The sequence below is a fragment of the Hemiscyllium ocellatum genome, chromosome 5, assembly GCF_020745735.1.
Source record: "Hemiscyllium ocellatum isolate sHemOce1 chromosome 5, sHemOce1.pat.X.cur, whole genome shotgun sequence".
Classification (NCBI taxonomy): Eukaryota; Metazoa; Chordata; class Chondrichthyes; order Orectolobiformes; family Hemiscylliidae; genus Hemiscyllium; species Hemiscyllium ocellatum.
Genome location: NC_083405.1, coordinates 140,578,840 through 140,591,162, shown reverse-complemented (window position 1 = coordinate 140,591,162; position 12,323 = coordinate 140,578,840). Strand labels below are relative to the sequence as shown.

At 58.3% G+C, this 12,323-nt stretch overlaps 1 protein-coding gene across 1 annotated transcript in view; it reads left to right on the top strand.

Annotated features, from left to right (window-relative positions):
* Nucleotides 1-3,256: 3,256 nt before the first annotated feature.
* LOC132816189 (protein rapunzel-like) overlaps nt 3,257-12,323 on the top strand; it is a 28,523-nt gene continuing 19,456 nt past the window's right edge. Inside the window, exon 1 of the mRNA XM_060825685.1 lies at nt 3,257-3,295. The gene's annotated coding sequence lies outside the window, so the exon portion shown is untranslated. The remainder of the gene's footprint in view (nt 3,296-12,323) is intronic.

Below are 12,323 nucleotides of genomic sequence, written 5' to 3'. Positions count from 1 at the left end.
GGAGTGAGTTTAAGAGCTGCAGCTCTAAGGAACCCTGGTTAGATCACACTTGCAATATTGTGTTCAGTTCTGGTTGCCTCATTATAGGAAGGATAGAACAAAGAACAAAGAAAATGTACAGCCCAGGAGCTAGCCCTTCGGCCCGCCAAGCCTGAGCTGATCCAAGTCCCCTGTCTAAACCTGTCAGTCAATTCCTAAGCATCTGTATCCCTCTGCTCCCCACCGACTCAGGCATCTGTCCTGACGCATCTTAAATGAATCTCCCCATGCCTGCCTCTACCACCGCTGCTGGCAACGTGTTCCAGACACCCACCACCCTCTGTGTGAGGTACTTACCGCGTGTATCCCCCTTAAACTTTTCACCTCTTCACCTTGAAAGCGTGATTGAATCCTTCACCCTGGGAAAAAGCTGGTCTCTATCCACCCTGTCTATACCCTTCATGATTTTGTAAACCTCAATCAGATCCCCCCTCAATCTCTTTTCTAATGAAAACAATCCTAACCTACTCAACCTCTCTTCACAACTAGCACCTTCCCTACCAGGCAACATTCTCGTAAACCTTCTCTACACCCTCTCCAAAGCGTCCACATCCTTTTGGTAATGTAGTGACCAGAACTGTACACAGTATTCTAACTGCGGCCGAACCAATGTCTTGTACAATTTTAACATGACCTGCCAGCTCTTATACTCAATACCCCGTCCAATGAAGGCAAGCATACTATATGCCTTCTTGACCACTCTATCCAACTGTGCAGCAACCTTCAGGGTACAATGGACTTGCACTCCCAGGTCTCTCTGCTCATCAACTTTTCCCAAGGCTCTTCCATTTACTGTATAGTTTGCTCTAGAATTAGACTTCCCAAAATACATCACCTCACATTTGCCTGGATCAAACTCCATCTGCCACTTCTCTGCCCAACTCTCCAGTCTATCTATATCTGAAAATGTGTTGCTGGTTAAAGCACAGCAGGTTAGGCAGCATCCAAGGAACAGGAAATTCGACGTTTCGGGCATAAGCCCTTCATCATTCCTGAATTGAAACGCGATTCACCCTGGGAAACGCGAATTTCATGTTCCTTGGATGCTGCCTAACCTGCTGTGCTTTAACCAGCAACACATTTTCAGCTCTGATCTCCAGCATCTGCAGACCTCATTTTTTACCCGAAGTCTATCTATATCCTCCTGTATTCTCTGAAAGTCTCCTATGCTTTCTGCTACTCCACCAATCTTTTGGAAGCTTTAGAGAGGGTGCAGAGGAGGTTTACCAGGATGCTGCCTGGACTGGAGGGTGTGTCTTATGGGGAAAAGTTGAGGGAGCGAGGGCTTTCGTCATTGGATTGAAGAAGGATGTGAGGGGCCTTGATAGAGGTGTGCAAGATGATGAGAGGCAGAGATAGAGGAGATAGCTAGATACATTTTCCCAGGGTGCTCATGGCCATCGTGAAGAGGCTTAGCTTTAAGGTGATTGGAGGAAGGTTTTGGGGAGATGTTGGTGGTAGGTCCTTCACACAGGGACTGGTGGGTATGTGGAATGCACTGCCAGCAGTGGGAGTAGAGTCAGAGACATTAGGGACATTTTAAACAACTCTTGGTTAGGCACATGGATGATAGTACAATGAAGAGTATGTAGGTTAGCCCAATCTTAAAGGAGGATAAAAGGCCGGCACAACATTGAGGGCCGAAGGGCCTGTACTGCGCTGTACTATGTTCTTTAAAAGTGTCTGAGACATCAAAGTGAAACTTCGGCAGGTACTTTGGCTCCAAGCTTAGCATCGGTGCCTCACAGCACAAAGGACTGGGGGTCAGCCCCACCCTCAGGCGACTCTCTGCTCATGTCTGTGTGGGTTTGCTCCAGTTTCCCCCCACAATCCAAAAACTGTTCAGGTTTGGGTGGATTGGCCATGCTAGATTGCCCGTCATGTTCAGGGATGTGCAGGCTGGGTGGGTTAGCCATGGGGAATGCAGGGTTACAGGGATAGTGTGGGGTGCTGCTCAGAGAGTTGGTATGGACTAGATAGGCCGAATGACATGCCTCCACCCTGTAGGGATTTGTAAAATATCTAAAACCCTCGCTTGCATTCCAGCAACTTTAACACTTTATTGAATTCCTGACAACTGTAGGGATCCCTGGCCAATATTTCTTGCCTATCCCCAATCGCAGACAAGATCAGAGCTCAATATACCGCTCAGATCATTACTGTATAAAATATAAAATATGGAAGATAAAACTCAGTGGAAAATGGAATGGGAAAGAACGTCATTATTGAACACGGGAGAACAGACGCACCTGCTCAAAGGCATACTTTTGGTGATCTCTTCACACAGTTGTGGTTATTTCCCAAATATTGCCCAGTGAGGGTCTGCCCTTGGTCACTTCAGTCAGTGGTGATGTATGGAGACAGAGTGGGACACCATTATACTGTCACTGGTAATACAGAGCCCTGGGTTAATGCGCTGGGGACGTGGCTTCAATGAGAGGCTACTCTCGAGGTGACCCCTGCAGATTGATGTAAAAGATCACTGTATCCCTCAGGGAAGGGAATCTGCCATCCTTACCTGGTCTGGCCTACATGTGACTCCAGACCCACAGTAAAGCAGGTGACTCTTAACTGCCCTCTAGGTAATTGGGGATGGGCAATAACCAGCCAGTGACACCCACGTCCTGGTGTGATTAAACAGTACGCACCATGCTAATTGACAGCAATCTCCAGCCCAGATAAAAAGAGCTGGAGAAAGGAGAGGATCTCATTAACTTGGTCTTTGCCCAGTTATTTGGTGGTTATTGAGGAAGGTCATTGACCTTCTTGCTGACCTGACCATTCCCCAGCTGCTCTGTAACGCCAACAGTGAGGCTTCAATTCCTGCAATGGCTGACGTTACCACAAAGGACCCCCTTCACAATCTCTCCCCCCAACCTGACTTCCCCCTCAGGCTAAACCAGCAGGTGCCCCTCCCTATCTCCCTCTCTTTCTCTTCCCTCTCCCTCCCTCTCTCTCCCTCTCCGTCTCTGCCTCTCCCACAACACACCCCACCCCTCTCCCACGGAACATTCCTGCTTTCCCATCCTGTCTAACAGCCATTCACATGTTGCACATTTCCCCCCTTCTTTCTTTCGGAGGGGATTGCATCAATGACTATTACCTAAGATTGACCAATCAGATCAGACCGTTGGTCAATAGACAGCCACCATCAGCATCATGTGACAGTTGGCACACTGACCCCCTCCCCCGGTTGCTCTGATTTAAATCTCTGAGCAAAGCCACCACTCACAGCCACGGTGAAAACCATCATAAGGTGAGACACTGTTCCTGATCACTATTCCTGCAGCCTGGAACTGGGCACTGGGTGGGGAGTACTGGGCACTGAGTCCTGGGGAGAGAGCACTGGGCACTGGGCCCGGGGTGGGGAGCACTGGGCACTGAGTACTGGGGAGAGAGCATTGGGCACTGGGGAGAGAGCATTGGGCACTGGGGAGAGAGCACTGGGCACTGGGCCCGGGGTGGGAGCACTGGGCACTGGGAACTTGGAACTGGGGTCTGGGCGCTGGGGATTGAGCAGTGTGATTAGGTTTTAGGGATTAGGTTTGGGTTTGAGGATTAGGACTGGGATTGGGATTGGAATTGCGGGTAGAGGATTGGGATTGGGGATTGGGGTTTGGAATTGGACACTGGGTGTGTTCTCGGAATGCCTGGAACCTCTTGAACCACATGGTACAGAACCATGTTCAACCAACAGCCCCCAGTGTAACATGCAGTCGAGAGCAATCTGAGCTTTACTCTGTATCTAACCCCGTGCTGTCCATGTCTTGGGAGTGTTTGATGGTGGATAGTGTAGAGGGAGCTTTACTCTGTTACTGGGGGGACAGTGTAGAGGGATCCTCACTCTTACTGGGGGGACAGTGTAGAGGGAGCTTCACGCTGTTACTGGGGGACAGTGTAGAGAGAGCTTCACTCTGTTACGGTGGGGACAGTATAGAGGGAACTTCACTCTGTTACTGGGAGACAGTGTAGAGGAAGCTTTACGCTCCTACCCGGGGGACAGTGTAGAGGGAGCTTCACTCTGTTACTGAGAGACAGTGTAGAGGGAGCTTCACGCTGTTACTGGGAGACAGTGTAGAGGGAGCTTCACTGTGTTCCTGGAGGGACAGTTTGGAGGGAGCTTCACGCTGTTACTGGGAGAACAGTGTAGAGGGAGCTTCAGTCTGTTACTGGGAGAACAGTGTAGAGGGAGCTTCACTCTGTTACTGGGAGAACAGTGTAGAGGGAGCTTCACTCTGTTACTGGGGGAACAGTGTAGAGGGAGCTTCACTCTGTTGCTGGGGGAACAGTGTAGAGGGAGCTTCACTCTGTTACTGGGAGAACAGTGTAGAGGGAGCTTCACTCTGTTGCTGGGAGAACAGTGTAGTGGGAGCTTCACGCTCCTAACCAGGGGACAGTGTAGAGGTAGCTTCACTCTGTTACTGGGAGACAGTGTAGAGGGAGCTTCATGCGGTTACTGGGGGGACAGTGTAGAGGGAGCTTCACTGTGTTCCTGGAGGGACAGTGTAGAGGGAGCTTCACGCTGTTACTGGGAGACAGTGTAGAGAGAGCTTCACTCTGTAGCTGGGGGGACAGTGTAGAGGGAGCTTCACTCTGTAACTGGGGGGACAGTGTAGAGGGAGCTTCACTCTGTGAAGGTGGGGGTGAGGGTGTGGGGGTGAGGGTGTGATTGTGGGTGAGGGGATGTGTGGGTGGGTGAATGGGTGTGTGGGGGTGTGTGGTTGTGGGTGTCGGTGTGTGTGGGGGAGTGGGGGGGTGTGGGTATGCGGGCGTGTTTGTGTAGGTGTGTGGGGGGTTGTGTGGAGTTGTATGGGGCTGTGTGGGGTTGTATGGGGGTGCAGGTGTGGGTGTGTGTGGGTGTGGGGTGTGGGGTGTGGGTATGCGGGTGTGCGGTTGTGGGTGCGTGGGTGCTCGGCTGTGAGTGTGGGGAGGTGTGGGGGTGGGGCTGGGGGTGTGTGGGTGTGTGGGGGGGTTTAGAGCTGTAGGTGTGGGGGTGTGTGGGTGGCTGTGTTGGGGTGTGGGTGTGAATGTGTGTGGGTATCAGTGTGGGGGTGTGGGGGTGGGCGGGGGGCGTGTGCGGGGGCGTGTGCGTGTGGGGGGGTGGGGTGTGTGGGTGTGGGTGAGGGGATGGGGGTGTGGCGGTTTGGGGCTGTGGGTGTGTGGAGGTGAGAGGGTGTGAGTGTGGGTGTGTGGGTGTGTGGGGTGTGGGTGTGTGGGTGTGTGGGGGTGGGTGTGTGTGGGGGTGAGTGGGGGTGTGGTTGTGTGTGTGGGGGTGGGTGTGTGTGGGGTTGTAGGTGGGATTGTGGGTATGGGGGTGTGCGGGTGCGTGGGGATGTCTGAGGTTGTGTGGTAGTGTAGGTATGAGGGGGGCAGGTGTGGGTGTCAGTGTGTGTGTGTGTCGAGGTGTGATGGGGGTTTGGGGCGGTGGATGTGGGGGCGTGGGGGTGTGGGTTGTGTGGGGGTGTGTGGGTTGTATGGAGGTGTGAGCGTGAGGGTGTGGGTTGTGTGGGGGAGTCGATGTGGGTGTGGGTGTGAGTGGGGGTGGGGGGGGTGTGTATGGTTGTGCGTGGGTGTGGGTGTGTGGGGTTGTGTGGGGGCGTGGGTATGGGGGAGCGGGTGCGGGTGTGGGGATTTGGGTGTGTGTGGGTGGGGGGGGTGGATGTGTGGGGGTGTGGAGGTATGGGGTTGTGGGGGTGTGGGTGTAGGGGTGCGGGGGTGTGTGTGTGGTTGTGCGGGGGTGTGGGTGTGTGGGGTTGTGTGGGGGTGTGGGTATGGGGGAGCGGGTGCGGGTGTGGGGATTTGGGTGTGTGTGTGGGTGTGGGTGTGGGTGTGGGTGTGGGGGGGTGGATGTGTGGTGGTGTGGGTGTGTGTGTGTGGGGTTGTGGGTGGGGTGTGTGGGTGTGTGGGTGGGGGTGTGTGGGTGTGTGTGTGTGGGGTTGTGGGTATGTTGGTGCGGGTGTGGGTCTGCGGGGGGGTGTGCGTGGGTGTGTGGGGGTATGGGTGTGGGCGTGGGTGTCGGTGTGTGTGGGTGATTGTGTTTGTGTGTGTGTGTGTATGGGTTTGGGTGTGGGGGTTTGGGGCTGTGTGTGTGCGTGGAGGTGTGGGTATAGGGTAGGGGTGTGTGGGGATGAGAGTGTGTGGGTTTGTGGGCGTGTGGGGTTGTGTGGGGGTGTGGTTATGGGGGTGCAGGTGCGGGTGTGTGTGGGTGTGTGAGGTGGGGGTGTGTGGGGTGGGTGTGTGTGGGGTGGATGTGTGTGGGGTGGGTGTGTGCGTGTGTGTGGATGTGCGGGGGTGCGGGGGTGTGGGTATGGGGGTGCAGGTGTGGGTGTGGGTGTGAGGGTGTGGGTGTGAGGGTGCGTGGGGGTGGGGGTGTGGGTATGGGGTGCAGGTGTAGGTGTGTGGCAGTGTGGGGATGGGGCTGTGAGGGTGGGGGTGTGTGTGGGGGGGGTGGGGGTGTGTGGTTGTGCGTGCGTGTGTGGGGTTGTGCGTGGGTGTGGGTGTGTGGGATTGTGCGGGCGTGTGGGTATGGTGGAGCAGGTGCGGATGTGGGGATTTGGGGGGGTGGATGTGTGGTGGTGTGGGGGTGTGGGGTTGTGGGTGTGGGGGTGTGGGGGGCTGTGGGGGGGTACGGGATGCGGGGGTGGGGAGTGGATGTGGGTGGGGGTGCAGGTGTGGGGGTGTGTGTGGGGTGAGAGGCTGCGGGGGTGAGAGGCTGCGGGGGTGTGGGTATAGGGGGTGCAGGTGTGGGTGTGTGGGAGTGTGGCGGTGTGGCGTTGTGGGGATGGAGGTGTGAGGATGGGGGTGTGAGGGTGTGCGTGGGTGTGTGGTTGTGGGTGTGTGGGGATGAGGGTGGGTGTGCGTGTGGATGTGGATGTGTGGTGTTGTGGGTGTGGGGGTGGGAGTGTGTGTGGCGGTGTGTGGGGTGTGAGGATGTGTGGGGTGTGAGGATGTGTGGGGGTATGGGAATGGGGGTGCGGGTGTGTATGCGGGGGTGTGGGTGGGGATGGGGATTTGTGGGTGTCTGGGGGGTGTGCGTGTGGGTGTGTGGGGGTGGGGGTGTGTGGTTGTGCTTGTGTGTGTGTGGTTGTGGGTGTGGGTATGGGGGTGTGTGTGTGTGTGTGTGGGTATGGGTGTGGGTGAGTGGGGTTGTGTGGGTTGTGTGGATGTGTGAGGGTGTGGGTGTAGGGGTGTGTGGGGGTGTGAGTGTAGGTGTGAGGGTGTGTGGTTTTTCGTGTGTGTGGTTGTGGGGGTTGGGGTGTGGGTTGTGTGGGGGTGTGTGGGTTGTATGGAGGTGTGAGCGTGAGGGTGTGGGTTGTGTGGGGGAGTCGATGTGGGTGTGGGTGTGGGTGGGGGTGGGGGGGTGTGTGTATGGTTGTGCGTGGGTGTGGGTGTGGGTGTGTGGGGTTGTGTGGGGGTGTGGGTATGGGGGAGCGGGTGCGGGTGTGGGGATTTGGGTGTGTGTGGGTGGGGGGGTGGATCTGTGGGGGTGTGGAGGTATGGGGTTGTGGGGGTGTGGGTGGGGGTGTGGGTGGAGGGGTACGTGTGTGGGGGTGTGGGTGTGTGTGGGTGTCGAGGTGTGGTGGGGGTGTGGGTGTGGGGGTTTGGGGCTGTGGGTGCGGGTGTGTGGGGGTGGGTGTGTGGGAGTGCGTGGGGGTGTGGGTGTGTGTGTGGGTGGGGTGTCGTGTGGGTGTGTGGGGGTTTGTGGGTGTGCGTGATTGTGTTTGTGTGTGGGTGCATGTGGGTTTGGGTGTGGGGGTTTGGGGCTGTGTGTGTGTGTGTGGAGGTGTGGGTATAGGGTGGGGGTGTGTGGGTGTGTAGGGATGTGAGTGTGTGGGTTTGTGGGTGTGTGGGGTTGTGTGGGGGTGTGGTTATGGGGGAGCAGGTGTGGGTGTGTGGGCGTGTGTGTGTGGGCGCATTTGGGGGTATTTGGGTGTGGGGGTATGTGGGTGTGTGGGTGTGGATGAGTGGGTGTGGGTGTGTGGATGTATGGGGGTGTGGGGGGTGCGGGGTGTGAGGGTGGGTGTGTGGAAGTGGGTGGGTGTGTGGGGTTGTGTGGGGGTGTGGGTATGGGGAAGCGGGTGTGGGGATTTGAGTGTGTGTGGATGTGGGTGTGGGGGGGGGCTGGATGTGTGGTGGTGTGGGGTTATGGGTGGGGGCTGGATGTGTGGTGGTGTGGGGTTATGGGTGGGGTGTGTAGGTGTGGGTGTGTGTGTATGGGTGTGGGGTTGTGGGTATGTTGGTGCGGGTGTGGGTGCGCGGGGGTGTGTGGGGGTGTTTCGTTGTGCGTGAGTGTGTGGGGGTGGGGGTGTGTGTGTTTGTGTGTGGGTGGGTGGGGTGTCGTGTGGGTGTGTGTGGGTGTGTGGGTGTGGGGGTGATTGTGTTTGTGTGTGGGTGCTTGTGGGTTTGGGTGTGGGGGTTTGGGGCTGTGTGTGTGTGGAGGTGTGGGTATAGGGTGGGGGGGTGTGGGTGTGTGGGGATGTGAGTGTGTGGGTTTGTGGGTGTGTGGGGTTGTGTGGAGGTGTGGTTATGGGGGTGCAGGTGTGGGTGTGTGTGTGTGTGTGTGTGTGTGGGCATGTGGGTGTATGTGGGTGTGGGGGTATGTGGGTGTGTGTGTTTGTGTGTGGATGAGTGGGGGGGGTGTGTGTGTGTGGATGTATGGGGCTGTGGGGGGTGCGGGGTGTGAGGGTGGGTGTGTGGAGGTGGGTGGGTGTGTGGGTGTGTGTGGATGTATGGGGGTGTGGGGGGTGTGGGGTGTGAGGGTGGGTGTGTGGAGGTGGGTGGGTGTGTGGGGTTGTGTGGGGGTCTGGGTATGGGGAAGCGGGTGTGGGGATTTGGGTGTGTGTGGGGGTGTGGATGTGTGGGGGTGTGGGGTTGTGGGTGGGGGTGTGTAGGTGTGTGGGTATATGGTATATGGGGGTGCAGGTATGGGTGTGTGTGTGTGTGTGGGGGGGGTGGTGTGGGGGTGTGGAGGTGTGTGGGTATATGGGTGTGTGGGGGTGGGGGTGGGGGTGTTTGTGTGTGTGGGTGGGTGGGGTGTCGTGTGGGTGTGGGGGGTATGGGTGTGGGTGATTGTGTTTGTGTGTGGGTGTGTGGGGGTTTGGGGCTGTGTGTGTGTGTGGAGGTGTGGGTATAGGGTGGGGGGGTGTGGATGCATGGGGATGTGGGTGTGTGGGGGTGTGGTTATGGGGGTGCAGGTGTGGGGGGGTGTGTGGGTGGGGTTGTGTGGGGGGTTGTGTGGGGGTTGTGTGGGGGGTTGTGTGGGGGGTTGTGTGGGTATGGGGGAACGGGTGTGGGTGTGGGGATTTGGGTGGGTGTGGGTGTGGGGGTCGATGTGTGGGTGTGTGTGTGGGGTTGTGGGAGTGTGGGTGTGTGTGTGGGGTTGTGGGTATGTTGGTGCAGGTGTGTGGGTGGGGGTGTGTGGGGTTGTGCGTGTGTATGTGGTCGTGGGTGTGGGGTTTGGGACTGTGTGTGTGTGGAGATGTGGGGGTGTGGGTGTGGTTATGGGGGTGCAGGTGTGGGGGTGTGTGGGGGTGTGTGTGTGGGGGTGTGTGTGTGGGGGTGTGTGTGGGGGTGTGTGGGTGTAGGGGTGGGTGTGGGTGTGTGGGTGTGGGTGTGGGTGTGTGGGGGTGGGTGTGGGTGGGTGTGTGGGGGTGTCAAGGTGTGGTGGGGGTGTGGGTGTGGGGGTTAGGGGCTGTGGGAGTGGCTGTGTGGAGGTGTGGGGATGTGGGTGTGGGGGTGGGGGTGTGTGTGTATGGGGGTGTGTGGGAGTGTGTGGGGGTGGGGATGCGGGTGTGTGTGTGTGGGTGGGTGGGTGTGTGGGGGCGTGGGTGTCGTTGTGTGGGTGTGGGTGTGGGGGTGTGGATGATTGTATTTGTGTATGGCTGTGTGTGGGTTTGGGTGTGAGGGTTTGGGGCTGTGTGTGTGTGTGGAGGTGTGGGTATAGGGTGTGGGTGTGTGGGGGTGTGAGTGTGTGGGGTTGTGTGAGGGTGTAGTTATGGGGGTGCAGGTGTAGGTGTGTGTGTGGGGAGGGGTGGGGTTGTGTGGGGGTGTGGGGGAGTGGGTTTGTGTAGGGGTGTGCGTAAGGGGATGCGGGTGTGGGTGGGGGTGGGTGTGGTGGTGGGTGTGGGGGTGTGCGTATGGGGATGTGGGTGTGGGTGTGTGTGTGGGTGTGGGTGTGTGTGTGGGTAGGGTGTGTGTGTGGGTAGGGTGTGTGTGTGTGTGTGTGTGGTGTGGTAGTGGGAGTGTGTGTGGTTGTGGGGGTAGGTGTCGATGTGTGGGGGTGTCGGTGTGTGGGGGTGGGGCTGGGGATGTATGGTTGTGGGTATGGGTGTGTGGGTGCGTGGGTTGTGTGGAGGTGTGAGGGTGTGGGTGGGGGTTTGGATGTGGGAGTGTGGGTGTGGGTGAGGGTGTGTGGGGGTGAGGGTGTGTGGGGTGAGGGTGTGTGGGGTTGTGTGTGTGTGTGTGTGTGGTTGTGGGTGTGGGGGTGGAGGTGCGGGTGTGGGGTTTGGGGCTGTGGGTGTGTATATGGGTGTGTATGTGGGTGTGTATGTGTGTGGAGATGTGGGTGTGGGAGTGTGTGGGTTGTGTGGAGGTATGGAGGTGTGGGACTGAGGGTGTGTGGGAGTGTGTGTGGGAGTGTGTGTGGGAGTGTGTGTGGGAGGGTGTGGGGGAGGGTGTGGGGGAGGGGGTGGGAGTGTGTGTGGGGGTGTCTGTGCGGGTGTGTGTGTGTGGGGGTGTGTGTGTGGGGGGGTGTGTGTGGGTGTGTGTGTGGGGGTGTGTGTGGGGGTGTGTGTGTGTAGGGGTGGGTGTGGGTGTGTGGGGATGGGTGTGGGTGGGTGTGTGGGGGTGTCAAGGTGTGGTGGGGGTGTGGGTGTGGGGGTTAGGGGCTGTGGGTGTGGGTGTGTGGAGGTGTGGGGATGTGGGTGTGGGTGTGGTGGTGTGTGTGGGAGTGGGGATGCGGGTGTGTGTGTGTGGGTGGGTGGGTGTGTGGGGGCGTGGGTGTCGTTGTGTGGGTGTGGGCGTGTGGATGATTGTGTTTGTGTGTGGGTGTGTGTGGGTTTGGGTGTGAGGGTTTGGGGCTGTGTGTGTGTGTGGAGGTGTGGGTACAGGGTGTGGGTGTGTGGGGGTGTGAGTGTGTGGGGTTGTGTGAGGGTGTAGTTATGGGGGTGCAGGTGTGTGTGTGTGTGTGTGTGTGTGTGTGTGTGTGTGTGGGGAGGGGTGGGGGTGTGTGGGTATATGGGCGTAGGTGTGGGGGTGTGGGGGAGTGGGTTTGTGTAGGGGTGTGCGTATGGGGATGCGGGTGTGGGTGGGTGTGGGGGTGGGTGTGGTGGTGTGCGTATGGGGATGCGGGTGTGGGTAGGGTGTGTGGGGGGGTAGGGTGTGTGTGTGTGTGTGTGTGTGTATGTGTGTGTGTGTGTGTGTGTGTGTGTGTGTGTGTGGGGTGGCGTGGTAGTGGGAGTGTGTGTGTGGTTGTGGGGGTAGGTGTCGATGTGTGGGGGTGTCGGTGTGTGGGGGTGTGGCTGGGGATGTGTGGTTGTGGGTATGGGTGTGTGGAGGTGTGAGGTTGTGGGTGGGGGTTTGGATGTGGGAGTGTGGGTGTGGGTGAGGGTGTGTGGGGGTGAGGGTGAGGGTGTGTGGGGGTGAGGGTGTGTGGGAGTGAGGGTGTGGGGTTGTGCGTGTGTGTGTGTGTGTGTGGTTGTGGGTGTGGGGGTGGAGGTGCGGGTGTGGGGTTTGGGGCTGTGGGTGTGTATGTGGGTGTGTATGTGTGTGGAGATGTGGGTGTGGGAGTGTGTGGGTTGTGTGGAGGTGTGGAGGTGTGGGACTGAGGGTGTGTGGGAGTGTGGGGGTGGGTGTGGGGTTGGGTGTGGGGTTGGGTGTGGGGGTGGGTGTGGGGAATGTGTGTGGGTGTGTGGGGATGTGGGGGTGTGGAGGTGGGTGTGTGGGTAGGTGTGGGTGTGTGCGGGTGTGTGTGGGGATGTGAGGGGGTGGGGGTGGGTGTGTGGGGTTGTGTGGGGGTGTGAGTGTGGGAGGATGGATGTGTGAGGGTGTGGAGTTGTGGGGGTGTGGGTGTGGAGGTGTGGGGATGGGGGTGTGTGTGGGGGTGGGGGGGTGGGGTGGGTGGGTGTCTGGGGGTGCGGGCATGTGTGTGTGTGTGGATGGGGGTGGGGGGTGTGGTTGTGCGTGGTTGTGGGGTTGTGTGGGGTTGTGTGGGGGTATGGGGATGTGGGTTTGTGTGGGTGTGTGGGGGTGGGTGTGGGTGTGTGGGGGTGGGTGTGGGTGTGTGG